A 27,430-nucleotide genomic window follows, 5' to 3' on the forward strand; every position below is an offset into this window, starting at 1 on the left:
TATCATGTTGGCAATTCCTTCACATCTCTACTTTCCTAAGTTTGTCGTAGTTTCCATAAATAAATTGTTTCTACTCCCTCCATTTTATAATAAGTGTCGTGGTTTTAGTTTAGTTTTTGTCCCCTCCGTCCTTACCGCATCCCCACAAGAAACAAAGGAAGGTAGAAACATTCCACAGCAACGGAGGGCCAGGTGCAATCCAATCCTAGTTTATCTCTTAAATTTGAGGCTATGAAACAATGACACTGCCCAAGACCCTTTCATGTACAAGAAGCAACAGGAATGTATCATGCCTTCACTATGAGCAAACTATATTCCTGAAACATGTACACAGACATGAAGTTTCCATGTGTCAAATCTACCAATGTTGCCCTCAACTGAACTACGTCAGATCAACGAATGAATTGCTATGCTGTGATGCATAGAACAGGTTTCTCACCGAACAATTTTCATAAATAATACCATCGGCATGTACTGCTATACTAGAAAGACTTGAATTTTGAACCGTAAACGGGGGAAAAGGAAAGCAGAGAGAGTATATTCCACAGGTAGAGAGTGCCATATCCACTCCAATCCTGTTGAATATGAAGAGATCAGCTGTAAATTTTTTGCCATTGCCACAGACACTTTCAGGTACAAGAATGTACCATGCCTTCAATATGAGCAAATGAAACATCTACACAGATAGACGTGGAGTTTTCACATGCCGAATCTACGATTATTGTGCTCAATTGAACTTATATTTCAGATTAATGAATGAGTTTCCAGGCCCTGATGCTAACCAAAACAGATTTCTAAGAGAACAGATTCATATTCCGGTATCATGTGTATGTGTTGTAACAGAGGGTCTCAAAGTCCTGAACTGTAACCGTGGGAGAAGGAAAGGCAGAGAGCACATATATACATACCGATGGTGATGTCGCAGCCGCCGAAGAATTCACCGTCGATGTAGAGCTGAGGGGGTGTGGGCTAGCTAAAGTACTACATGAGCCCCAGTTGGAGCACCTCGTCGTGTGTCTCGGGGCACGTCCAGCGAGAGAAGGATCTGTAGCAAGCGGTATTATCTTAATTAGGAATGAAACATGAGAGTCTTGGGTGTTTTAACCAATACTGGAATATACGCCCGACAATTGCGGTTTGGCGATCTGGGCGATCTCGCTGGCGACTGGTGGTGCAAGGCCCGGCGACGGCCTTGCCCGCCGGCCGGAACGGGTTCTTGGCGGCGCGAAAACAGGGTTTCCACGCCGGGAATGGAATCCTCTCCAATCATCACATCTGAGGGGCGATTTTGGGCGAGGTCTAAGGATGAATCTGGCGACGAGGAGTTGCAGACGGCAGCAGCTTCACCAACTCCATCTGATATCGTCTGTGAGTCTATTCTTGTCGGATACTCCGACGAGCAAATTGCGTCAGGTATAGACGGGCTGATTCCAGCGACTGATGAAGCCTGGAACGGCTTGGGTGACGCGGAGGAGGACAAACTCGAGGTAGTACGACGGGTGGTCCAGCGCCGCACATCGCAGAACGCCATTAAGCCATGGAAAGGTCCTCTACCAAAGGTACGTTTACTAGCCATTACTCTAGCGGATTTCTTTCTAAAGTGCAAACATGAGCCGATCAGAGGAAAGCAAAGACGACCGGCGGTAGGAAGGCAGCCGGCGGCCACATTGTTCCGATCGGAGTGCCAGATCCGAGAGGGAAGTTCAGAGCGTTTGAATCGTTTGATCGGCCAAGATGGGCCAGAAAAAACGAGTTGTGGACAAGTGGCGGCTGGGTATACGGCCCAGTTTGTTACGGGATTGGAGTCCTCGGTGGTTAAGATTGTACCACGGTCTGTCGGGCTGCAGTCCAACTCGGCCAGGGGTTTGCCTGGGTTATTAGCGCCTCCACAGCCAGGTTTCCCGTCTCGATCTGGGAGGGCTCGGCGTATCCCGGCTTGGATTTCTATGACGGCGCCTCGCCCTGAGGCTTCGGCGGCGGCGCAGGCAGACCAGCAGGCGGCGGCTACCATTGCTACACCTAAGGGAGCAGCAGGTACTGGGCTGCAGCTCTTACACGAGATGCTGCTGAAGACCATCAGGGTCATGAGCTCAAATCTGCTGGTAGAGGTGGCTCGGCTGCTGGCCATCAGGGATGCGGCTTCCAGGCTGGCAGGGGCGGTCATGCAGCAATGGGTAACAGAGGGGGCGGTGGGCAGCACGGTTACAGGCATTACAATAATCAATGGAACGAGTTCAACAATCGCTCCAACTGGAATTCAGGAGGGGGGCATGGTGGTGGAGGAAACCAATGGCATCGACCCTTCCAGCCACCTGAGGGGAATTTCGTTGAAGGTTCTAGAGGGGAAAACTTTAGGCAACGAGGGGGTGCCGGAGTTCGGAACTATGGCAGAAATAACACAGGGCCGATGTGGAAGGAAGTATTACCTTCCGGCGGAGGGGAGGGGCAGAATAACAGTACGTCCACGGAGTCTTCGCAGCATAAAAAACTCCGAGGACAGGGAAGTAGCGAGAGTGAATAAGGCAACTCGCAAAAAGGAGAAGCTTACGTGCTATAGATGTGGGGTGTCGGGACACTTTGTAGTGGATTGCACAACTATTTTATGTGATATTTGTTTGAAGCCTGGACATACAGAGGATGCATGTCCCTTGCTTCTAGTTCCCAAGCCAATTATGAATGACGGCGCCTCGCCCTGAGGCTTCGGCGGCGGCGCAGGCAGACCAGCAGGCGGCGGCTACCATTGCTGCACCTAAGGGAGCAGCAGGTACTGGGCTGCAGCTCTTACACGAGATGCTGCTGAAGACCATCAGGGTCATGAGCTCAAATCTGCTGGTAGAGGTGGCTCGGCTGCTGGCCATCAGGGACGCGGCTTCCAGGCTGGCAGGGGCGGTCATGCAGCAATGGGTAACAGAGGGGGCGGTGGGCAGCAGGGTTACAGGCATTACAATAATCAATGGAACGAGTTCAACAATCGCTCCAACTGGAATTCAGGAGGGGGCATGGTGGTGGAGGAAACCAATGGCATCGACCCTTCCAGCCACCTGAGGGGAATTTCGTTGAAGGTTCTAGAGGGGAAAACTTTAGGCAACGAGGGGGTGCCGGAGTTCGGAACTATGGCAGAAATAACACAGGGCCGATGTGGAAGGAAGTATTACCTTCCGGCGGAGGGGAGGGTCAGAATAACAGTACGTCCACGGAGTCTTCGCAGCATAAAAACTCCGAGGATAGGGAAGTAGCGAGAGCGAATAAGGCAACTCGCAAAAAGGAGAAGCTTACGTGCTATAGATGTGGGGTGTCGGGACACTTTGTAGTGGATTGCACAACTATTTTATGTGATATTTGTTTGAAGCGTGGACATACAGAGGATGCATGTCCCTTGCTTCTAGTTCCTAAGCCAATTATGAACATCTATGGGGTTTGTCATAGCAAACTTATGTTCTTTGAGACGCCACGATCTTCTTCAGTCCTTGCTCCTCCTCGTCTTGAAAGTTCAAGGACGGGCATGGTAAAAGTGACTAATGGTGAGTTGACTGCCGAACAAGTGTCTCAACAGATGAAAAGGCTCGTTTCTGAGACATATAATTGGGATCCGATAAGGGTAGATGATAATTCCTATCAGGTGGAGTTCCCTAGAAGAGAAGACCTGCAACGATTACTCACATTTGGTGTTAGTAAGGTCAGTGGGAGCAAATGCTTACTAGAGTTCGAGGAATGTATTAAACCTGCACCACAGGGTATTCGGTTACAGAAGAGGTGGATCAGATTTTCAGGTATTCCAGAGATTCTACTCAATGATTTCCTTATCATATGGAGCTTGGGTTCATTGATTGGGAAGACTGAGAAGGTAGATATGCCATTCACTCGTAAAAGGGGGATTGCAAGATTGCTTGTGATGGTGCTTGACGTGGAGCAGATACCAGATTTTGCTCCATGGTCATATGATGGACTGCACTATGACCTCGATGTGGAGGTTGAGGAGGTGGTTCATCAGAAAACACAGGATGGCGATGTGCTAATGGCTGATGGCGAGGATAGAGATAGAGATCGTGGTGATGCTAATCAGGATAGGTCTCCATAGGCACCAACAGATAACATCAGCCCATCCATGCCTACATCTGATAAACCGACTCTCACAGGGGGTGCTACGTCCTCTTCTCATATGCATATGGCTGAACTGAGGTTTGGATCATTCAAGGTAATGTCAACCTTAGGAGAGGAGGTTCGTGAACAGGCTTGGGAACAGTTGACTGTGCAGGACATCTCTTATGCACTCGGTACCTCATTTGAGAGGGGTGCCCCGATGCAAACTCCTAATAAGAAGGATGATATGCAGTGTACTGCAGCCATCCCGAAAGTGCATCCCAAGCCTATTGTTGCTGATCTGAACAAGCTCATGGAGGCTGCACACTCACACATACCAGACTCATCTCTCAATACACCTGCTGGTCGGAACGAGAGGTCGGCCATCAGGGAAAATTTTGAGCCGCCGCAGGAGTGGGCAAATGAAGCAACCCCGCCCCCATGTCATAATGTTGTTGCTGATGAGCCAATGTCTTGGTGCAAGGACAATTTCTTTTCAAGTAGTAAGCAACAAATATATTCGTTTATATCTGATAATCCTATATTTGATTCACCTCTTGACCACAATTATGTTCAAAATGCGACAATAGGGAAGGATAACATTGAGTTTTCCAAAGAGGATGTGATCTCGTTTGGTGGGATTCCTGATCCGTCTACGGAAGATAGACGCTTCAGTCAGCGGATTCAGGAGATGCCTGATGCTGATGATATGTCCATGGGGCGTGCTATGAGGGCTGCCAAGATTCGAGACGCTGAGATGACTACAGGTATGGTCATTGAAAATAATCCTTCAATTCTAAATTTTTCTGATGTAGAGATTGTGAACAAAGCTAGCGATATAGGAGTATCTCTGGGTTCATCTTCTAAAATCATAGCCAAATCCATCAATGACATGCTTGATTTAGAGACGGATAGAAACATTGAGTTTATTAAAAATTTAGTTGCGTTAAAACCAATGACTGAATCGGATATTAACGACTTAGGAGGGGTACAACTCCAAAATATATGTGATTCATTATTACATGAAGAGGCCGAAGAAAACGAAGTGGATAATAAGGATTCAGAGGGGTATATGGCCTCTTCAAAAGCCAATGTTTATCCACAACCAATAATACATTCGGAGGAGACTAGCTGTGTTCACGAGAAACCGAAAAGACCTTGGAAAAGGAAGGTTTTTCCTGTATCAGCGGTACGAAGAAGCGCGAGAGTGAAGCAAAAGAAAAAGTTCTACGATGAAATATGAAAGGAATTTTTTGGAATAGCAGAGGTCTTGCGGACTTGGCTAAAAAAGATTCCTTAGGGACGCATCTCTAGAATATAAGCTAGATTTTATGGCTATACAAGAAACCGGAAGGGATAATTTCACACCTCAATTTTTAACGTCTTTATGACGAGGGGTCGAATTCGATTGGCATTGTCTGCCACCAAGGGGAAGATCCGGTGGGATTTTACTTGGAGTCAAGTGTGAGACTCTAGAGGTGATGAGCGTCATTTTTGGGGAGTTCACCGTCAAATTTCGTGTCAGGTCGAAAGTCGATGGCTTCAAATGGGCTCTAGTGGCGGTATATGGGGCGGCACAACCACAACTCAAACCTGATTTTCTAGCAGATCTGGTTAGAATTTGTGGGAATGAAACGCTGCCAATTTTAGTGGGAGGAGATTTTAATATCGTTCGAAGGCAGGATGAAAAAAACAATGATAATTTTGACACTAGATGGTCAATGATGTTTAATATGGTTATTGAAAGCCTAAATCTGCGAGAGATCGAGCTTACTGGTAGACAATTCACATGGGCTAACTCATTGCCTGTGCCAACATATGAAAAGCTGGATCGGGTTCTTTCTACTGTTGATTGGGAGCAGAAGTACCCTTTGGTTAATGCACATGCCTTACAGAGAGCTATTTCAGATCACACTCCTATTTTGGTTGACTCAGGGGAGGGCAGCCATATGGGCAATAAAAATTCTTTCTCATTTGAACTAAGCTGGTTCGAAAAGGAGGGTTTCACGGATATATTAGCTACTGAATGGGCTAGAGATTTAGGAGGTGCTACAAATGTAGAAATTTGGCAAAATAAAATCAGAAATCTACGCCAATTTCCAAGAGGGTGGGCGAAAAATCAGAGTGGTGCTTATAAAAAAGAGAAACAAAGACTCACCACTCTCATTGACGATTTAGACATTAAGGCCGAGTCGGGCCAACTAAGTTTGTTTGAAAGAAATATTAAGAATGATGCTGAGATCAAACTACAAAAGCTTTTGAGAGAGGAAGAGCTCAAATGGGCTAGTAGAGTTAAGGTGATGAACGTCGCCTATGGGGACGACAACACTAAGTTCTTTCATATGATTGCAAATGGCAAACATCGAAAGAAGAAAATTATCCAGTTAGAACAAGATGAAGGAACAATTATAGGACATGAGAATTTAAAATCTTATATTTCTGAATATTATAAGAGTCTTTTTAGTGCACCTAGGGAGTCGTCGATATCCTTAGATGAAAACAAGGTTAATGATATACCTCAACTCAATGAACAGGAGAATGAGGTTTTATCAGCCCCGTTTACAGAAAAAGAGGTGTATGAAGCAATTACTAGCATGAAACAAAATACAGCGCCGGGACATGATGGGTTTCCGGCAGAGTTTTATAAAAAGTGTTGGCACATGATTAAGGGGGATCTCATGCCTATGTTCCAAGATTTGTTTAATGGACAATTACAGTTATTCCACCTTAACTTTGGAACAATTACGCTGTTGCCAAAAAAGGCGGATGCTATGCGTATTCAGCAGTTTAGACCGATTTGCTTACTTAATGTCAGTTTCAAAATTTTCACAAAGGTTGCCACTAATAGATTAACGAAGATAGCAGATTCTGTGGTTCAGCCAACACAGTCGGCGTTTATGCCAGGGAGACACATCTTGGAGGGCGTGGTTGTCCTGCATGAAACGGTCCACGAAATGCACACAAAAAAACTAGACGGAGTTATTTTTAAAGTGGAGTTTGAGAAAGCCTATGATAAAGTCAAATGGTCTTTTCTGCAACAAGCCTTAAGGATGAAAGGATTCAATGAAAGATGGAGAAATCAGGTTGATACTTTCATCCACAAAGGGAGTGTAGGAGTGAAGGTAAATGATGACATTGGTCACTACTTCCAAACGCATAAGGGGTTAAGGCAGGGTGACTCAATGTCTCCGGTGTTGTTTAACATAGTAGCAGATATGTTGACAATACTCATTGATAGGGCCAAACACATGGGTCATGTAGGTGGTTTAATTCCACATTTGATTGATGGGGGAATTTCCATTTTACAATATGCAGATGATACAATTATTTTCATGGAGCATGATATGCAGAAAGCGATTAATATGAAATTGGTGTTATGTTTATTTGAACAACTGTCAGGGTTAAAAATAAACTTTAACAAAAGTGAACTCATTTGCTTTGAAAAAGCAAAAGAGGAGCAGGATGCTTACAAACAGTTATTTGGATGTCAAATAGGAGCACTTCCAATTAACTACCTCGGGATTCCGATTCATCATAGGCGACTAACAATTAAAGAGTGGAAATGCATTGAAGAACGATTTGAAAAGAAATTAAGCTGCTGGAAGGGTAAGCTTATGTCCTACGGAGGAAGGCTAGTGTTAATTAATTCGGTGTTAACAAGCCTACCCATGTTCTTATTGTCTTTCTTTGAGATACCCGTAGGGGTACAAAAAGATTAGATTTTTACAGATCGCGGTTCTTTTGGCAAAGTGATGATAATAAGAAGAAATACAGATTAGCGCGTTGGGATATAATTTGCAGACCCAAAGACCAGGGGGGATTGGGCATAGAGAATCTGGAAGTAAAAAACAGATGTCTACTCAGTAAATGGTTGTATAGATTATCCACAGAGACAGAAGGAATGTGGATTCAAATAATTAAGAATAAATATCTGAGCTCAAAATCACTAGCGCAGGCTATTGCTAGACCTGATGACTCTCCTTTTTGGAAAGGGTTAATGAAGATTAAGATCAATTTCTTCCAGAGGGTGAAATTTATTATAGGGAATGGTGCATCAACAAGATTTTGGAAAGATACTTGGCTTGGGCATACTCCGCTAGCACTACAATACCGCATGCTTTACAATATTGTTCAACGTAAGCAGGACTATGTGTCCACAGTGTTACAATCGACTCCTCTTAATATAAACTTCCGACGGTCGTTAGTAGGAGTACGTTGGGAGGCATGGTTGCATTTGGTAAGAAGGATTATGAACATACAATTATCTGTACAACCGGATAAGATTAGTTGGATATTATCTGGGAATGGCAGCTTCTCTGTGAAGTCCATGTATACGGATCTGGTTAACACAGGACCTTTACTTAGATCAGTTCACATTTGGAAAATCAAAGTACCCCTAAGAATCAAGATTTTCATGTGGTTTTTACACAAAGGTGTGATTTTGACCAAATATAATCTAATTAAACGTAGTTGGAGAGGCAGAGCTAAATGTTGTTTTTGTGACCAGGATGAAACAATAACACATTTGTTCTTACATTGCCCTCTTGCAAAACTACTTTGGCGCACGGTGCATATAGCTTTTAATGTACCCCCACCTACATGCATTAATGCGATATTCGCAACGTGGCTCAATGGAGTAGACGTGTGAATTTCTAGACTGATTAGGATTGGAGTATGTGCTCTATTTTGGGCTATATGGAACACCGGGAATGGCTTGATTTTTAATGGCAACAAATTCAATAACTTTTTGCACGTCATTTACAGAGCAACTTATTGGATCCATACGTGGTCATTACTCAGTCATGTGGACTCCAGGGAGCTTATGGATATTGGGTGCAACTGATGAGAGATGGCCGCACGGGTTATCTTCAACTGGTTTGGATGGCATGTTAGCAATAGACTAGGTGTATAGGCATCGGAGTCTATTATCATTTTCGCCGGATGTGGCAGTTCGCTCTTTTATTTTTATTTTCTGCATTGCGAGATGCAATTTGTTTTGGAACTTGGATTATACTTTGTTATTTTAATAATATGGCTGCATGCATCGATTGATGCAGAGGCCGGAGGTCAAGCCTCCATTTCCAAAAAAAAAGGAATGAAACATGCAAGTATATCACAAAATTGCGGAAATTCTGGCTTCATCAGTAACACTGAGCAGTAACATACCTTGAGCAGTACATCAGCACTGGCTAGAGCTCCAGAGCTAATAAATTAAGTTGGGCGCCAAAGAGATCATAATCACTGGCTCCATTTCCTTCATTTAGAAATGCTACTAGTCTAACTTTTTCCCAGAAAACCGTTCCTGAATTGGTAAACAGTGCAAGCACATTAATTCCATGGATCTGCCATTTAAGCACTAAAATAAATGCCATACAAGAGTAAGACAAACAGACAATAGACTACAGCATATATATTTGTTTGCAGACAGAGGACAACATATATGGGACACATGGACGAACACCATGACAAGGACTTATTTGTTTGTAGACAGAGGACAGCACTGCGGCATACAGATTCAGATTCGCTAACACAACATGTCTTCCTTGCAGAGCATCAAGAAGAACATAACCTAAAGGTCAGAACTTAAAGGGGATGAACCCACCCACAGAGATGACGACGAGGAGCAGCACGTAAGCGCAGGGCAGGAGGCCCCTGGCGAAGCCAAGGAGGCGGCGGCGGCATAGCGCGGCAGGCAGAAGGCGGTGGCCAGCTCCACCGGCACGGCGACGAAGAGGACGAAGGCGAGGATGGCGTAGTACGCCGGCTTGTAGTGCACGAAGACGGGCCCGGCCGCCGGCAGGTGGAGCAGGGTGGTCAGGGCCAAGACAAGGGTGAGGGAGTGTCAAGACCGGACGAACTAGGGAGATGTATTTGAGAGGAAAAGGGGAAAGTTCTCTCGTACTAGCGTATATTCCGAGTATATTCTTGTTCTAAGACAAGGAGGAAATAATCAACATGTCCAGCTAGCCACATCCCGGCAGCTACTAATAGGCTTAAAGGTTTTACCGAAAAGGGTAAGAAACGCTACAGCCCGACAATGGACTTACTACAGTAATTATCCTACGGTTCTTGACGAAGCGGTACGCGAGGAGAGGGTCTGCACCATTGGATAACTGAACTTCAGTGAACTCTGTTTCTGCTACTCGCTCGCACTTGTGCTGAACCTGACATTGCCCCCTTCTTGAACACAACGTGTCCTCACGGTGTTGTAGCATCTTGGCGCCACTGTAGGGTTGTTGCTTTGAAAAATTCAGGGAAGGTATATTTGATAAAATCTGCATCCTCCCAAGTTGCTTCTTCTGGTGACAAGTTCTCCCACTGGATTAACCACTGTACTACTGGTTGGTTCTGCCTTGGAATCTGTCTGACTTGAAGAACTCCAGCAGGCCCTGTTTTGATTGTCCCATCTTGATTGACCATAGGTAGATTGGGACTAGGGATGGACTGAGATCCCACATGTTTCTTTAGTTGACTGACATGAAAGACAGGGTGGATCTTGACATGATCAGGAAACTACAATTTATAAGCTGACTTGCCCACCTTTTGGATGACAAGAAAAGGACCATAAAACTTGTATTGTAGCTTAAGTGCTCCTCTGAAGCCAAAGGCTGCCAACTTGTAAGGGGCCATCTTGAGATAAACCATATCTCCCACTTCAAAGGATCTCTCCACTCTTTTCATATCAGCATATTTCTTCATTCTGTTTTGAGCTTGCACCAGATTGTTTTTTAGTTGATCCAATATGTGCTGTTTTGCTGTCAGAAAATCTAGTGCCTCCCCATCTTCAGGACCAGGAATAGCCAGCTCACTAATGAGAGGAGGAGGATAGCCATATAGAGCTTGGAATGGTGGCATTTTGAGACTGGTATGATAGGTGGAATTGTACCAAAACTCAGCTAATGCTAACCAAGAAGCCCACTTGCTAGGAGCAGTAGTAGACATACACCTCAAATATGTTTCCAAACACTGATTAATTCTTTCTGTTTGTCCATCTGTTTGAGGATGATAAGCAGTGCTATATCTCAGCTCCACTTTCAAGGCAGCAAATATGTCCTTCCATAACTTGCTTGTGGAGATTCTATCTCTATCAGATATAATCAATTTAGGTGGACCATGTAACCTAATAATCTGATCCACAAATGCCTGAGCTACACTTAGGACTGTATAAGGGTGTGACAGTGGAATGAAGTGAGCATATTTTGTAAATCTGTCCACCACTACCATGATCACATCATAACCTTTTGATATTGGTAACCCTTCCACAAAGTCCATAGATATGTGTTGCCAAGCCAAATCTGCCACAGGTAAAGGATCAAGTAATCCTGGTTGGAGGCAGTTCTCATGCTTTGCTCTTTGACAGATAGGACATGCAGCAACAAGTTCTTCCACTGCTTTTTTAAGTCCAGGCCAGTACAAGGTTGATTTCACTCTCTGGTAAGTTGCCCTGTTTCCAGAGTGCCCTCCTACAGGGGAGCTATGTAATGCAGCCAACAGTTTGCTTCTTAAGGGTGGAATATTCCCAATGAGTATTTTCCCTTTATATCTGATGATACCTGAATGAAGAGAATATTCTCCTTCTTTATGATCACGTTGTAAGAGTAGTTTTTCCAACAGTTTTTTACTATCCTCATCTTGTTGATAGCTGTCCAACAATTCCTCAGCCCACATTGGAGTTGTTGCAGAAATAGTCATACATCCAGGAAGTACTCTGGATAGAGCATCAGCTACTTTGTTGTACACTCCCTTCTTGTACTGAATGGTGAAGTTGAACTCTAACAACTTCATCATCGGTTTATGTTGGATTCCTTCAGTCAGCTTTTGATCAGTGATGAACTTTAAGGACTGCTGATCAGTTTTGATAGTAAGAGTATTTACCAATAGGTAGTGTCTCCATCTTTTCAAAGCTTCCAGAATAGCTAAAGCCTCTTTTTCATAGGTAGATAGTGCATCATTTCTAGGGCATAATGCAGAACTGTAGTAAGAAATGGGCCTGCCCTGTTGCATTAACACAGCTCCAATACCTTTACCAGAAGCATCAGTCTCCAATACAAAAGGTTGAGAGAAATCAGGCAGTGCTAAAACTGGGGCAGAAATCAATGCTTGCTGCAATTGTTTGAAAGCTGCATTTTGTGCTGATTGCGAGGAGAATTTGCCCTTTTTGAGAACATCATGCACGGGTCTACATATTAATCCATATCCTTTTATGAATCTCCTGTAATACCCAGCCAGTCCCAAGAAACTTCTGAGCTTAGTGACTGTATCAGGTATAGGCCACTCTGCAATAGCAGATATTTTCTTTGGATCAGTGGCTACTCCCTTAGCAGAGATGATATGGCCTAGGTATTCCACTTGTTTAGCAGCAAAAACACATTTAGTTAGTTTGGCAAACAAGCTATGTTCCTTTAGTGTTTCCAAAACAATCTTTATATGTTCCAAGTGTTCCTTGAGATTTTTGCTGAATATCAAAATATCATCAAAGAAGACTAACACAAACTTCCTCAAGTATGGAGCAAAAAATGGTGTTCATCAGTTCTTGGAATGTGCCAGGAGCATTTGATAATCCAAAAGGCATCACCAAATATTCAAAATGACCCACAAAAGTCCTGAATGCAGTTTTGTGTATATCTTCAGGATTCATTCTGATTTGATGATAACCAGATCTGAGGTCCAGCTTAGAGAAGTAGGAAGCTCCATGTAACTCATCTAACAAATCCTCTATCACAGGTATAGGAAATTTATTTTTAACTGTTAATGCATTGAGCCTTCTGAAATCAGTGCAGAGTCTCATAGATTCATCCTTTTTCTTAACTAGAATGACAGGGGCTGCATAAGGACTCTGGCTATGCCTGATAAAGTGAGCAGCTAGTAACTTCTTAATTTGTTCCTCCATTTCTTGCTTCTGGTGTTGGGGCACTCTATAAGGCCTGCACTGAGGAGGAGTAGCCCCAGGAACTAGAGGAATAGTATGATCCAGTGTTCTATGAGGGGGAAGTGTTTTAGGTTCTTCAAACAGATCAGCATACTCCAGCAACAGCTTTTGCACTTGTGGTGGAGTTTTGCATCCCTCTGGTGCATTCATCATGATATTCTGAATTTGCAGCAAAAACACTTCCACTCGTTTGTCCAACAGTTTGTTCATTTTCTCAGATTTAACTTCCTTAACATTTGCAGCATTTGTAAACATGGCAGTAGTAACAGTTTGTTGTTCTTGCACAGTAAAACTGAATTGCTGCTTGGGTATATCAAAAGAAACAGGACTCACAACTGTAAACCAATCATATCCTAGGATAGCATCATGACTAGGAAGTGATATAATTCTGAAATTGTGTTGAAGTTTAAGTTTGCCCAACTGAAACTCACACTTTGGTGACACTGCATCAGAGATCAATGTTCCTCCTCCAGCTATAGATATAGTCCTTGGTTTAACTGGTAATAACTGACAATTAGCCTTGATTGCAAAATCTTGGTTGAGGAAAGAAGATGTGCTACCAGAATCAAGCAATGCAACAAATATTTTCCCATTGATGTAAATCACCACAGTAGGGGTAGGGACAGTCATCTGATGACCCATATCAAAAGCAGAGATAAACATAGCTTGCTCTCCTTCAGATAAAGTTTCAGGTGGCTCCTGATTTTGCATCTCATCTATTTCTTGTGGCACTTGCTCCTCTGTTTCTGGTTGCATCAAGTGTACATTAGGTACTAATTTGCACTTATGTCCATGCATCCACTTATCTCCACATCTCCAACACTCTCCCACCTTCCTGATCTTTTGATAAGTATCAAGTTGCTTTGTTATGGTCTGTGATCCAGAAGCAGTTGACACAGTAGAAATTTTTTGTGCCATATTGTTGCTGTTAGGTTTTTGATAGAAGTTGGAATATGCTACTCCAGTTCTCTCAGAGAAACTAGGAAGAGGAGGGTGACAAGGTTCCACATCCTTGGCCAGCCAATAAGCATCAGTGAGGGATTGTGGTCTTAGTGGTCTGATTTGGAACTTGATCCCTTCTCTGAGACCATTCACATAGCATCTCACAAACCATAATTCATTCAGCTCAGGATTTTCCTCTTGGACATCAGCCATTAAATCTTCAAACACCTTGGTATATTCAGATACAGTGCTATTTCCCTATTTTGCAGAATTAAACTTCTCTGTTAGATCATAAGACCCTTGTTCAGAAAATCTCTTTATCAGTTCAGCACAGAATTGTTTCCAAGTCAGTTGTTTCTTGAGGATACCAGATCTCCTTAGCCATGTATCAGCTTCACCAATAACATATAGTTGAGCTAGAGAGACTTTGTATTCTTCAGGAGCTGCTGACATCTGAAAATACTTGTTACACTGCCTGATCCACCCCACTGGATTTGTTCCTTCAAATCTAGGGAAATCCAGTTTTGGGCCTTTTGTCATAGATTTCATGAACTGAGTTTGCATTTCTTGCTCATAAGTTCTAGAATAGCCCTGCCACATCTGTCTGTCTCTGTTGGTTTGGTAATATTTGTTGAAAACAAGAGTATTACCACCATCTCTTGCTGTAGCAGGTGTTCCCACGGCACTCAAATGATCTGTCCTCTGCTGATTGTCATAACCAGGGGGAAAAGCTTTCCTATGAACCTTCAGAGGTGGGAGATGCTGTGTCTGAATCTCTTCCAGCTCTTTTCTTTTTTCTTTTTCTAGCTCCAGCTGCTTCCTCAAGAACTCTTTTCTCAAATGTTGCTCTTGTCTATCTTCTTGATGCAGAGTAGGGGAACGAACTGTCTGACTAGAACTGGCCAGATTAGTGACTCCTCCAAGCTGTCCCGCAGGTGGAATCAAGGTTTGCAGGGACTGGCTGATAGCTGATAGTTGTTTACTCAAATCTAACACTGCTTTCTCAATACTGCCTACATGTGCTGAGATGTCACCTTGCTTGGAATCGATGGAGTGCATGTCTGCGTGCAACTTGGACACATCACTGCGCATGCTAGCATTATCCTTTTGCAGAACGCCAAATTCATCCCTTAGGGACAGAATTTCTTGCACATCAGCTTCATCTAAAGCTGCTTTGCGTCCCATCGCCTCGATCTAAGTCACAGGTTAGGATTTTTTGCCACTGAATAATCAGCAACCCTTCCGGCAACTCAAATCCTGCCGCCGCCTAGATCCACGCCTCCAGAAGCATACAAATCAACGCAAGGACATGGGTTTTACCGATCAAACAGTGTGTTCGATCAACCACTCCTGCTCGACTGATCTATGCCCGAACTACACACCGCCACCAACGCCACCAGAATCTGATTTAAGCTCGAATACCGCCGCCTACGCCGCTGCAATTCTGCCGATCTTCCTCAAAAGGGTGGGAAAAGGGTTGGGTTCATGGATCGGGGAAGAATTCTGTCACTCCATCACTTTGTCCCCGAGGATCGACAGGCTCTGATACCAATTTGTCAAGACCGGACGAACTAGGAAGATGTATTTGAGAGGAAAAGGGGAAAGTTCTCTCGTACTAGCGTATATTCCGAGTATATCCTTGTTCTAAGACAAGGAGGAAATAATCAACATGTCCAGCTAGCCACATCCCGGCAGCTATTAATAGGCTCAAAGGTTTTACCGAAAAGGGTAAGAAACGCTACAGCCCGACAATGGACTTACTACAGTAATTATCCTACGGTTCTCGACGAAGCGGTACGCGAGGAGAGGGTCTGCACCATTGGATAACTGAACTTCACTGAACTCTGTTTCTGCTACTCGCTCGCACTTGTGCTGAACCTAACAGGGAGCCCAGCCCCCACAGCGCGCGCTGCAGCTGCGCTACCGCCGGCGGCGACGCACGCGACAGCATGGACTGCAGCGTGTTGAGCACGGTGGAATGACCCATCTCCAGGTCGTCGGCCATGGCGTTGACCTCGACGCCGTTGCCGCCTTCGGGGTGGGACGCCACGGTCTCCATATGGTGGATGGATGGAGCGATGTCGTGCCTCGCAGCTGAGGAGTTGTGCGACTGTGCGAGGGCTGGGAGGATGGATCGATGGCTTACCGCGCTGGGACTGGAACTGTAGGTAGCCGGAGTGGCTGCCATCGTTGTTGTTGCCGGAGAGCACTGTAAACATTCACCAACCCCTCAGATGCAGACAAATCTCCCCTTTACATCATCATCGTCATCAAAAGAATAATGTTATCCTTTGCAGAAGAATTTGCTGGCATATCGTTGTGGTTTCTTTTCTCCATGTGTATTTATAATATCTCCTTCGTAACTGAGGTCCCTTAATGTTAGGCACCGGATCTGGAACTAGTATTTCTCTTCACGGTTTCATCTCAGATACAAACTGGCTTACAAGAGAAAGGAAAGAAGAACACGAAAAAGGGAAGCCGTGCGCCTTGCGGTGCCGATGCCTGATCCTCCTGGATGCCCGCCCAGAGGGTCGCGTGAAGGAGCTTAAGTATCGTTCCACCATTCCGGGCCCACGAACTGCGGTTGGGCTGCTTGATCCTAGGTGGCCTTGCGATGACGCGCCGGTGTCCCTGATTGGTGGAAGGGGGTTTCTCTTCTGTCATGTCATCCACTCGCCCCGACTTGGCGAGGTTGTTGTGCACTGGGACTGAGACTGGGCCACTGTCATCCCCTATTCCTTGAGAGCATGCTTGACCCCAAGCTGCTACAATCGGATACCTGCCCTTCAGAGCAAGAGCATCTTCCCACGAGGCGTCGAGCAGTTCGAAATCGGACCAGCGCACCAAGTATTGCTCGCGGCCAGCGGCAGGGGTTTGCCGCCAACGTTTGTCCAAGAGCTTCACTAGAGATAGTTCAGCCGAATGAGGGACTAGTAGAGTAGAGGATGCAGTCGTACCGGGTGCGAGTGCTTGGCCTAGCTGAGAAACATGGAAGACAGGGTGAATACACGACTCCTGTGTTAACGCGAGCTCGTAGGCCACCGGGTTGATCTTGTGTAGTATCTGAAACAGCCCAAAGTATCTGAACGCAAGCTTGTGATTGGCTCAACGGTGCACTGGAGACTGCACATAAGGTTGAAGCTTGACAAAAATAGCATCCCCCACTTGGAATTCTATGGCGGAACGTTTCTTGTCGGCTTGAACTTTCATAATGTGACATGCTCGATGCAGATACTGTTTGAGCACTTGTTGCATAGTCTTGCGCTCCTCTAGCCAATCTTTTAGTGCCGGAACCTTGCATACAGATGCAGCTTCAATTCCCCAATGCCTTGGCTCATGGGAGTACAGAGCCTGAAACGGCGACATGCCCAATGTCGAATCGTAGCGCATTGTACCAAAACTCAGCAAGTGACAGAAACTGGCTCCAAAAAAATTTATGAGACCGAGGACAATTTGCAAATCCTGAATTTTGATAACAAGACCATTTTTTGAAACTCCCGAACAAAAGTCATAAACATGAACAATTTTTGAAAACACAAACATTTTTTCTAACCTCTTGAACAAAATTTTAAAATGGGTACACATTTTGGAACTGGCAACATTTTCTGAAACACCCAAACAAAATTCAAAACTAAAATGATTTTTCAAAACACAAAGATTTCTTGAAAAAGGAAACATTTCCTGAAACTCCGTAACAAAATTCAAAACTAAAATGATTTTTCAAAACACGAAGACTTCTTGAAAACGGTAACATTTTCTGAAACTCCCGAACAAAATTCAAAACTAAAATGATTTTTCAAAACACCAAGATTTCTTGATAACGGGAACATTTTCTGAAACTCCCGAACAAAATTCAGAACTAAAATGATTCTTCAAAACACGAAGATTTCTTGAAAACGTCAACATTTCCTGCAACTCCATAACAAAATCCAAAACTAAAATTATTTTTCAAAACACGAAGATTTTTTGAAAACGGGAACATTTTCTGAAACCCCCGAAAAAAATTCAAAACTAAAATGATTTTTCAAAACACGAAGATTTCTTGAAAACGGGAACATTTTCTGAAACCCCCGAACAAAATTCAAAACTAAAATGATTTTTCAAAACACGGAGATTTCTTGAAAACGGGAACATTTTCTGAAACTCCCGAACAAAGTTTTGAAAAAAAACAATTTTTTTGAATTTCGTAAAGAACTTTTTTTTGGAAAACATGGCTTTCTTGAATTCTGCAAATTATGAAAAAGGAAAAGAATTTGAAAAAATAAAGAAAAAAAGTTAGAAAGAAGAAACAAAAACAAAAAGGAAAAGGTCAATTGGAACTCCTGAAGAAAATTATATAGCACGAGCATTTTTTGAAACTCCTAAACAATTGGAACATGAATATTTTAACAATTTTAGAAAACCGGAACACGTTTTCAAGTTGCAAATAATTTCTAAATAACCTTCCGAACATTTTTACAAGAGCACAAACAAAATTTGAAAACACAAATATCTTTTCTCCTGCAAAATGAAAAACATGCAAATTTTAAAAAATTGCGAAATAGTTTAGAAAGCAAAAAAAAATTGAAACTCCAAACATATTTTTTAAGAAGCAGGGAACGTTTTAGAGAAAAACTTACCGAACAAAATTTGAAAAAAAAACAATCAGCTTTGAAAATTGTGAATATTTTTTGCAAACACGAACATTTTCTGAACTGATGAGAAATGGACATTTTGCGAACAATTGCTGAAACACTAACTATTTTTGAAAATTGCGAAGAATTGTTTGTAATGGGAGCATTGTTTTGAAATCCTGAGCATTTTCTGAGAGGTAGAAACATTTCTCGGAAATGCTGGACAACAAAACAATAGAACACGACAATTTATAAAGAAAATGAAAAGAAATGGAAGAAATGAAATTAAAATTGAAATGGAAAAAAAAGAAAGGGGAAAGATAAGAGGAAAGGAAAAAGAGGAAACGGAAAAAACGTAAACAAAGAAAATAAACAGATTCCTTAAAGCCGGAAAAAACTGGCTGAAACCTTTAAGAGCCGGAATAAACAGATTTCCAAAACCAGAAACGCTTAAATATCCGCCTCTGACTCCGACCCCGGCAGCGATTCAAAGCTCAACCGAGGCGAGGCCGCCACCTTTATAAAGACGCCCGGTTTTCGAACAATCAAGCCGAGATTCTGCTAGTTTAATTCGTATATGACCAGTCTGCTAGACTTTTCTTAGCCTGTTTAAGTACACCTAAGTGTAATCTCCCTTTTGTCTATTCTAGGCCTGTTGACAAGGAGATTATTCTTGAGAAAGAAAAATCTTTCTGGAATGCTGCTATGGAGTATCTGAAAGCTCAAAACATGGTGATCAACTACTTCCTTTATTGATATTTTTCATTCATTTAGATTGCCTATAGACAAAATGAGCCTTGTCCATAGTACTTACTACTATAAGTAATACCGGTCTCATGATAATAGCAGCCATCGATATGCTAATACTCAACTGTGTACTGGTAACCGGAACTGTGAACCTGAGCACTGTCTACGTAGGTTCGCCTCCACATTAAAATAATAAGAGATGAAAAGGTGGTTCCCTGGCTAAAGGAACTGGAAACCATGTTCATGAGACAATATCACCTGCTAGCTGGTCCCATCGTCATGTTTGCTGCCTTGCTTGCCTATCAACTAGAATGTATAACTAAATTAGGATAAGGTCTGATGTATCAGCTTAGTTGTTTTTTGCAGATCCTTATCAATATTTTTGTGTGGTACATTTGAAAATTTATTTCCTGTCTTGTAGTATTTCCTTTTGTGTGGTATATCTACCAATCGATAATTTCTTTTTATCAGGTCTCTGAATATGATCTGATTCCTAGCAATATGACATTATCTCCTATAATGTCGGATAAGGGTTTCTTTTACCATGGAAATCTTTTGGGCTGTAAGAGAGAATTTCCCTCGAAAGGGGCGCAACAATATTTTTTTCTTGAGCTCAACAGGACTCGACAGAAGACTTACAATGTGACAGCTTGTATTGCACTTGGTATGAACTTCTTATTTGTATAGGATTAAGCAAAATAAGTCACTGGTTTTTAGCAATTATGAATGAATGCCTGTCTCTGATTTGTCTTCAGATGATTATGATGTTGAAAATGACTGTGAGGGATGTTCTTCTCATTCGGGCGTTTTGCATCCACGTGAAGGAGGATTTACCTATGGAAGAAAAAAGGGTTAGATACTTTTTCCCTAGAGTTAGTGTTATTAACTTGTTATCTGTTCGGAGGAGACTAGTCAGGTGACACTAAAGAATGTTGCTGCTGTTACTCCAGGTACATCTCTTTGGGCTACAACTGTGCCTACTGCTACCATGAACCAGGAGGATACTGCAAATGTGGAGAATGCACAGCCAACTGTAGAAGTGCCAAGCAGAACCATATATACATGTAATTGGAGCAGGGTTTCTTCAGTAATTGGGGCATGGTTTCTATGTAAATTCACAGTTCGAATTTGGGGAGACATCTAGTACATGCACTAAAATCTACCTTCATAGTCTGATTTTCACCTCATTAACAGTGTCACAGCTGTTCATAATACTAGTGTATCTAAGTATATAATTATTTAATGTTTATGATGTACCCTTTTCAGTTTGTTTGGAAATATCATGCCAGTCAGTTGTGAGCATCACAGTTCATACTTCTACCTTCGAAAATAAAGTTCTCTTTTGCTCGAGAACAAATCGCATTGATGATGGCACTATACCTTCCTTCTGTACCTTTTTTTTTTAATTTCGGTAACAACTACTCCCTCTGTCCCAAAATAACTGTCTTAATTTTGTACTAGCTCTAGTACAAAGTTGTATTACGCTTGAGACATTTATTTTGGGATGGGGGGACTACTTTACAATCGCATGCAATAATGATACGGCCATGATAGATCAAGCGACGAGTGCCAAACCTTCTCGGCAGGCCAGTCGCCGGTTCTGCTATGTCGCTGAAAACCATAGCCGAAGAAGCCAAAAATTTCCATCGCGACAAACAGTCGCAGCAGCCCCGCTCCTTCCATTCCTTGCTAGTCGGCCGTCCACCTGGATCTTAGCCACGCCAGGGCCCGGAGCTCTCCATTGTGCTTGTGCAACAGCAGATCTTGCATGTGGTGTGCCATGCACCATTGAGCTAGCTGGTGTCTCGATTGTATCCAACTCGGAGATATAACTTACCCCGAACACATCAATTGTATCCAACTCGAAGATATAACTTACCACGAACGCATCAATTGTATCCAACTCGGAGATATAACTTACCACGAACGCATCAATTGTATCCAACTCGGAGATATAACTTACCACGAACGCATCAATTGTATCCAACTCGGAGATATTACTTACCACGAACGCATGAGTTGCATGTGGGCTTTGTGAGACCCCTTCATGTAACAACTTGCACCGGGCTGCCCAAATAGACCAAAGGGTAACCACCAGCTTGATTAGACTTGCATGAGGTAGATCATCACTAAGCTGAAATAACCATAACTTGGCGTTTGGTTCCCTTGAAGCTTGGACGTGTTCAGCTACATCGATCATCATCAACTAGAGCCCACACACAACGTGATGTTGAGCACTGGAACAACGAATGGCGCCAAGAGTCGGGCATTCGACACAGCTGACACTTATCCTCACGGGCCATATGCATGCCTTTTGCGCCTAACATCCTCTGTCGGGATAGTGTTTTGCGAGCCTCCACAGAAAGTTGTGCATCTTCCCCTACACTTTGATCGACCACAAGGAAGCCATGCATTGGCTTGTGTTTCAGTCTGAGTTTCCTGCATTACCTTCTAGCCAATCTTCTCTCCTTCTCTTCATATCAACAAACATGCGGTAAGCTGATCATACACTAAAGGTACCATTCTTTTCATAGTTCCATGCCCAGAAATCACCCATCCGTCAGGTGCATACAGGGATACTCAGAACTGCGCTCGAATTGCGCTCCTATCTCATGCCAAAAATGTTTGGTCGATGATCTCCCTTCTTCATGTGGCACTTGTGTTGTCTATAAGATCACTAACCAATATTGGGGGTTATTCGATAGGTTGACTAATTGTCTCATTGTTACATTATGTGGCAACCAATTGTCGGCCCAGATATTTGTTGTAGAACCATCACCGCTATGCCTTATCAAACCTTGACGCATGACATCCCTCCTTTCCATGATAACACGCCAAACCTGCGATGGGTGGCTCCCCAACTCAACTGTTGACATCATTGGTCATAGCCGGGCCTAAACTTCTGAGCAATTTAATTTTAGGAGAGTGATTGTTTGGACCTTTGTGGTCCTCTGAGCTTGAAACTATGTCCAAATTTCTACTTAATTATTGAGATGATGCATAGCTTTTGCCTCCGTTTAAAAAACAGTTAACATCGTTCCAGTTGGGTAGTAACTAGTAAGTCGCCTTAAGCATGCGCACAAATAGAGTTCGAGCGTTGTAGTAATCTCCATGACTGTTGCGCAAGAAGAGCAAGATTAAAAAGTTCAAAGTCTCAAAACCCGAGCCCCCCCTAATTTGGGCTGGGTCATTTTCTTCTATGGTACCATGCTCGTTTCCTTTTTCCTTCTTTACCCCTCCACCCCCACACACACCAAAATTGCAAAAAAACACCACAATTGCAGTAGTCGAGCAGAATTGCCACCACATTCCTTGTCCGTCTAAAAAATCTACCGATTTCCTTGCTAATTTTTTCAATAAATATGGATGATCGATTTGGAGCCGTTAACTACGATTTCTGATAGATTGGGCCCACATGTCGGGTGCCATGTAGGACGAGTGTAACGGCCACCATTAGCGCCCAGCAAGCCGATGTAGGGTGCCCTGTGGCTATGGGGGTAGCCCGTGGCTCAGCTGCGACTGCTGCTCCTGGCGCGGCGGCATGAGGCGGGGGATGATGTCGCCGGCGGTGTCAAGGGAGAGAGGGGAAGGGTGGGGCAGCCCGAGGCGCTCACACCAGTTGAGGATGGCGGAGCGGAGCGCAACATTGGGGATGAGCACGAGGGGGGAAGACGGGAGGCCTGTGACGGCGGGCGGGCGGCGGAAGACTCGGCCGGCGCACCGGGTATAAACATTTACCTTATGTCAATTCATGCCAACAAACTGATGCTTAGCAGAATTCCTGTTTTTCACAATAAGAATAACTTAAAAGAGCCTCTCAAATGATGTTCATGCTGGCCCCTTGAAGACCTGATTTTTTGAAAATTTATCCATCAGCTGCCCTTTTATAAGAGTTTATAAGTTGGATATGATTGTGAGACTCTAAATAGACGAGTCATGGTAGTCCACATTTTATGCATCTCTGTTACTATGGAGCTATTTTTTATCAATTATATAACTGGGAACAGTCATGATAGATAATAACAAGTACTATGATTTGTTGTCATTGTTCTGCAAAGGTTGCTTTAATCAATATAAAATAATTTGAGAAGTACACAACTTATCGGGCTAACAATCTTGTTTTTTCAACATGAACCATCTTATATTTTTGCCCATGCTCTCTGACCATTGAGTCTAAAAACATACGGTAGTATCTTAACAAGATAAATCTTTACAACAACAACAACTAAGCCTTTAACAAGATAAATCTTTCTGTGATTAAAAATTCCAGCTTACTCCTTTGAACGATCTGAGAAATATATTTGGACTGGGGAAGCGTGAAGCAGAAGCAATCATCTCAAATGTCAAATCTCAAGCATACAGAAAGAGACTTGCAAAATCCTTTAACACTAATTTGGCTGCAGCTCCTAGCAAAGCATCGTTCCTCCAAAATCTGTGTGAAGAGCTACAGTTTGATCCTGAACTTGCTAGCAAGATGCATGAAGGTACCACCTTGTCACTCCTAGCTCTATATTTGCTACAGTTTGTTCCTTCTCGCTAGCAAGATGCGTACCATACTGGAAAATCACGAGTCAAATTGAGAATCTGGTTTTAGTAGGTTCTATATGGTATCCTATATCCTTTTGCTGCATCATACACACAATCATTCATTATACACCATGAGGCATTGGCTCTGGACTGGTACTGCTGCTTATTATTTTAGTTGCAAACATTTTACATTGACTATAGGAAGTAATATGCAGCAAGGCAACTGACTGGATTTACTTAATCTTTACATTGCCGGTCTTGTGTTGTATGAGCAGGAATGGATTTTTACTACTCCCTCCGATCCATAATAAGTGTCGCGGTTATTGTTCAAACTAAAACTAAAACCACAACACTTATTATGGATCAGAGGGAGTAGGAAAGATAGACGAATATGATATGACTAAAATTACTGCCTTTGTATTTGTGATTATCAGCGTGTATTAATGCTGCTTCGTACTTCAGACATTTACAGACAGAAGCTTCAACAGTTTGTAGCTGACGGAGAGCTGAGCAAGGATGAAACAGAAGCTTTGACGGCATTCCAAGTGCGTCTCTGCATTCCTCAAAAAACGGTTGATGCTGCTCATACTGACATCTGAGTTGCATGTGTGCTTGTATCCACTCTTTTTAGGGATTGCAATGCTTGGGCGCCTAAAAAAATAGTTTTTTTCCCAGAGTTGCGTACAGGCTACCACAATCATCATTAGCCAGGTAGTCTGACATGGTCTGGTCTTTAGCATAAACTAGAAGTATCAAATGCAGTACTCAAAATTTGTAGTCATTTGAAAAATATGCTGGTGTCATGTTTGTCACATCCATTTTATTAATCTAGAAGAAACTGAGAGCATACACTCACATTTTGATTGAACCAACATTGTTAACCTGAGATAAATAGATATCAGCTCTACTTAAGGGTTATAAATATGGCTTTTACCAATATTGTGCAGGAGCGAGATATGTGAATACTATCAGTAATTATTAGAGTTTATTACACAATTAAGAAAGCTTAACATTTATCTAGGATGGAATATAGAATCAAGAGCTAGAAAGTAAAAAAATGAAAATCATAAATCAATGGTAGATGAATTGCAGTTAATTAAAATAACCGGGTGATATTTCTTTTCTTATAGTATTAGAAGTTTTGTTAGTGCCCGTGCAGGTGCATACCCATATGTGATATCTTCCAACTGAAAGGTAGCAATGTGTAAAGTTAAATGTTTCCGTACAGTTAACTTCAGTGTTTGTCTAATGGTTATTTTAACTTCACCTGGTAAATGATGCACATCTATTTTCACCCTTTATCCTGAAAACTTGTTGCATGCTTGTGTTGTGTGTTTACATCTAAAGACATGTGCCCGGTGTTCTTTCAGGTTATATTGTCAACGAAATCAGCTCATAGGTAGGGACACATCAGTTACTGTTTCTCTAGGTACTTACTTTTCTTGCATTTTTCTTTTATTTGCGTGGATGCCAGGGCTAGCGCCTTGTGCGTATCATTGCAAGAAGTAGCAACAGTAGGTTGCTTCAATCCCGATGGTTTATTTGTTGTTTGGCATTATTCAACCACATATGTTTACCTCTTCCTGATGGCCTTGGTAACTTGAAAATCTGCAGTGCCATATTGGCTCCCTCTGCCGGGCACTATGGAGGAGGTGACGAGCTGTTAGGGAGTAGATCAAACATTTGACGGGTGCTGCAAGCCCGCACTTGAAGTCATGGAGGTCAGATAACTGTAGTTTATGGTGCCAATTTTTTTTTATTTTCGTTAATTGCATCTCTAGCTCTACTCATTGCACATGTGATGTTACCTTTCATAGATATATTAGGGGGTAAAATCGATCTCGAAATGAAAAAATGAAGATGCTTCAAATTTTGTATGAGTACTTGGTATCTGTGTGCTCATGAGGTGTCCATGTACACATGATGTAACATTACATTTTTTATATATTGTTATATTTTTCTTACCCTCGTAGTACCAACTATGTAAATGGTACTCTGAATCTGCTGGCGCTGTGACTCTTTTCTAACTGTTTCTCCACCACGAAAGTACTATTTATCTCTGATATATTGTGATGATCATTGAATAACTTAAATACCTTTCAGTAATGACTCTGGATAAAGACGAAGCAGAGAACGAAATCTTGGTGAAGGCATCTCAATCGAGATGGGACAGTGTTGCACAAGTGGATATATTGGGCTGGTGCAATAGGGGGAAAATCTTGAGGGGTTTTGTATTCTCTTTCTGATCTATTTTTTTATGTATTGACGACATGGAATAGATGATACCTCTCAGATAATTTTGAACTTCTATACATTTCATAACACGGTTGGATATTGTTGTCTTATACATTGTGTTTCATTTTTTCCTCAATTATGTACCTTTAATTTGTGTTTGTATTGCTTTTATAACTTGTTTATTCATTTATATCAAGTATATTCCTACTCATAGTATGTTCTGTTTGAAATTGTTTATTTTTTAAAAGTTTTGCATGGATAATGAGCTAAGTATGGTGGCTTGCTTAATCTTCAAAGAAGTATTACATATTACTGATCTTGAGTGCATGCTTTACATGGTTTACTTATGTGTGCGTAATTGAGAGTAGGTGATTCTCAAAAAATAAAATTGATGTCTCATCATTTGATTTGCTCATCATATTATTTTTTATTAGTTAAAACGTGCATTGCACGTGCAAGCTTACTAGTAGAAGGAAGGAGCCCATCCGGATAAGGCGCCACCGCGACCCTTGCCACTAGGCAACTACCTAGTTCTCTAAGCGAAAAATAAAAGAAAGGGACAATTTTAGGAAGAAACAAAAAAAGGAAAAAAAAGAAAAGAAAAGGAAAGGGGAAATAATGGGCCGCTCCAGTCTCGCGCGGGGGGTGGGTGTCGGAGTGGGTAGTGCGGGTTGGAATATCCTATTTGACGCTCGTTTCATGAAATTGTTGGGCAAACGCACACCCACGCATAGTGAGGCGAGCGATTTAAATGGACTAGTCCGTTAGCGCGTTTCACTGATACCTTTTATTAGGTTCCTGGAACCTTTTAGAAGGTTCGTTGAATTGTTTTTTTTACTGTTTATTTTTCTTCTTTCTTTTCTATTTTCTCTCTAGCATTTTTTTCATTTTATTTTTATATTTTTTTATCAAGTTTAGTTTTCTATCAAATATTCAGTGTTTCAAAATTTGTTCATTTTTAAATTTAAATATTGTTCACAATTCGAAAAATATCATGGTTTCGAAATTTGTTTACAATTCGAAAAATGTTTATTGTATCAAAATTTGTTCACAATATGAAAAATCTTAACAACTTTATAATTTTATTCATGAATTTGAAATTTAATCATGTTTCAAAATTTGTTCAAAATTTAAAAAATGTTTGCGGTTTCAAAATTTGTACATTCAAAAAATATTCACAATTTTATAATTATGTTCACGAGTTTGAACTTTGGCCATGTTTAAAAAAATCACAATTCTAAAAATGTTTATGGTTTCAAAATTTGGCCACAATTCGACAAATGTTCACAACTTTATCATTTTATTTACGAATTTGAAATTTGTTCATGTTTCAAAATTTGTTCACAATTCAAAAAAT

At 42.2% G+C, this 27,430-nt stretch overlaps 1 pseudogene; it reads left to right on the forward strand.

The window, feature by feature from the left end:
* Positions 1–4,300: 4,300 nt before the first annotated feature.
* LOC123396174 lies at positions 4,301–9,179 on the forward strand (annotated as a pseudogene).
* The last annotated feature ends 18,251 nt before the right edge of the window (positions 9,180–27,430 follow it).

This window comes from Hordeum vulgare, chromosome 5H, assembly GCF_904849725.1.
Source record: "Hordeum vulgare subsp. vulgare chromosome 5H, MorexV3_pseudomolecules_assembly, whole genome shotgun sequence".
NCBI lineage: Eukaryota > Viridiplantae > Streptophyta > Magnoliopsida > Poales > Poaceae > Hordeum > Hordeum vulgare.